Source organism: Pyxicephalus adspersus, chromosome 10, assembly GCF_032062135.1.
Source record: "Pyxicephalus adspersus chromosome 10, UCB_Pads_2.0, whole genome shotgun sequence".
In the NCBI taxonomy this organism is placed as follows: domain Eukaryota; kingdom Metazoa; phylum Chordata; class Amphibia; order Anura; family Pyxicephalidae; genus Pyxicephalus; species Pyxicephalus adspersus.
In genome coordinates, this window is record NC_092867.1 from 59,592,082 (window position 1) to 59,594,663 (window position 2,582).

At 41.7% G+C, this 2,582-nt stretch overlaps 1 protein-coding gene across 3 annotated transcripts in view; it reads left to right on the forward strand.

Moving 5' to 3' along the window:
* The first annotated feature begins 280 nt into the window (after positions 1-280).
* The window catches only part of LOC140338991 (uncharacterized), an 8,543-nt gene continuing 6,241 nt past the window's right edge, over positions 281-2,582 (forward strand). For 2 of the 3 annotated variants that reach the window (XM_072423437.1, XM_072423440.1), the window contains exon 1: positions 281-1,820. The gene's annotated coding sequence lies outside the window, so the exon portion shown is untranslated. The remainder of the gene's footprint in view (positions 1,821-2,582) is intronic. The other variant, XM_072423439.1, reaches the window with a different exon arrangement.

The following is a 2,582-nucleotide window of genomic DNA, read 5'->3' on the forward strand; positions in this document are numbered from 1 at the left end:
CTTCACAAGACTCAGCTTCTTGGGCTTCCCGTTTGTGAACTCTCCAAGCTTAGTAAACGTTTATTAGCTAATATATATTCTGCAGCTAGATGAAGCCTCAAAAAAAATAGGAAGTCGGCTTCACCCCCAGCAAGCTCAGCCCTGTTTAATCGCATCAAAGATGTGCAACTTATGGAACAGTTGACAGCCTTGATGTATTAGAGGGACAAACTTAAAAACAAAGACAAAGTCATGAGCCAAACTTGAAGTTTTTTGAAAAAATTGAAGTTTTTCCTTCTCAGATATAAAACTTTTTCATATGGAAACAAAGAGGTTTTACTTAACATTCAATCTGGAACAAGCCTATAATAGAGAAACAGCACCACTACTACAATCAAACAGTCCAATGCGGGGCTTAATGTTGGAACTCCCTAAAATCTCACAGTGTGGAGGGACCAACTATCCATCCAATCCCAAGGAATCTTCTATAAGACATGAGGGGGCTTATACAGGAGAAGTGGGGCATCAAGGGGTAATCACACATAAAAATGTATCTTCTTTCTTATAAATCTAGATCTGAACTGCATCTCACATCTCATACCAATGTGACTTTCTCACATTAGGAGGGTGGGGTATCTCGTACTAAGCAAAGAGAACTTGTAAACCAGGAAACTCATAACAATGAGAAACCCTATTCATGTTCTGCAAGCTCATCAGAGGAGGCACACGGGCGAGCACCCCTTTTTATGCTCAGGAAAGGTTTCACAGAGAGGGTACTTTTGTCTCATTGAATACCTCACACGGGTGAACATCCTTTTTCATGCCCAGAGTGCGGGAAAAGTTAAAATATCTTGATGATGGTGATCTGGTCTGGTGGATTCTGGTTCTTTATATTTGTTGGTGACTCGCGTAATGACATCTATCTATAGAAGTCCTGCCTGTTATCCCACCGACCTCAGAGTGTCATCATCTTTTGTTTATGGTGGGAAAAATGAAACGTGTCTATCCAGTGCCACCAAGACCCAACAATAAGAAGAAAATCCCCAAGTGTACAAATGAAGGTGTAGCTCCTGCAAAGGGCTTCTTCTTTGACTCCGACAAGGTCCGGACCTCTGACCAGGCCGTAAGGTGACGATGCATGTAGAAGAATAATTTGCAGTGATATTAAGCGTGACGATTATCTCGGAGAAGACATTGCAGATACTGACTCCTTTATATAGGAGTGGTGGAATGTCTGGAGGCTTATTTATAGATGAACAACACCTGCTGTATAGAGGAGCAGCCAGACACGCTGTATTTTTAAAACAACGCCAGCAACGGCAAAAAAAATATATTTGAAAATATGGTGGCTACAAGAAACATGCAAAGGGCTGCAGGACAACAATCTAACATTATACTCGGGTATATAGGGCGTCCAATCATAGATAGGTTTATGAGAATGTACATCAGGATGGTGTTATGTCATACAAAGGTGTACAGGTTTTACAATCAGGTATGCAGGGTTGTATAGGAAGATGGGATGTGGAAAGGAGGGCTTAAAAACTGATGTTATTAAAAATGTAATCATTAAAAAATTTTATGTGAGATATGTAAGTATAATGATATATCCAACATCACTAATAAATGGGCCATCAGACAGATGCTGAAATACAGAATCAAGGCAGGATGCAGTTATTCAAACTACCACAGGGGGGCAATCTCATCCACTGTGAGTGGACAGCACACACAGGAAGTGATGAAAGGTTCAGAAAGGAAGTGATTGGAGGTAGAGACAGGAAGTTTGATGTAAAAGGCAGCTTAGAAGGAAGCAGTGAGGAGTCATTGTGTAACATCCAGAGAAGGTAAAAAGATATTGTTTATGCATTTACACACAGTACTCCAGCACTCATCATGTCAGTCCTGTGATGTCATTTTCCCCCAGATGATCTTTTTTTGCACATTTATGTTATACTTCTCATTGTTATTAATTTGAGTTCTGCAATTGAATTTAAAATGTAGACAAACATAACATTGTATGTATTCTATTTCTGCAAACACCCCCCGCAGAGGAAACACTTCCCATATATAAACAATGCCCCAACCTCATAATTCCTTTGACCCACCTCATCCCAAATCACAGATCATTCCTCCAACCCACCTTATCCCAATTTACAGGTCATTCCTCTGACCCAGCTCATCCCAAATCACAGATCATTCCTCTGAACCCCTCATTCCTCCAAACCACCTCATCCTAATTTAACGGATTATTCCTTCGACCCACCTCATCCCATTTTACAGGTCATTCCTCTGACCCAACTCACAGATCATTCCTCCGACCCATGGCATCCCAAATTACATGTAATTTCTTGGACCCACCTCATCCCAACTCACAGATCATTCCTCTGACGCACCTCAACCCAATTTACAGATCATTCCTCCGACCCACCTCAACCCAATTTACAGATCATTCCTCTGACGCACCTCATCCCCTGCTCACAGATTATACCTCTGCCCACCTCATCCCACTTTACAGGTCATTCCTCCGACCCACATCATCCTCTGTTCACAGATCACTTCCCCGACTCATCTCATCCCAACTCACAGATCATTCCTCCAACCCACCT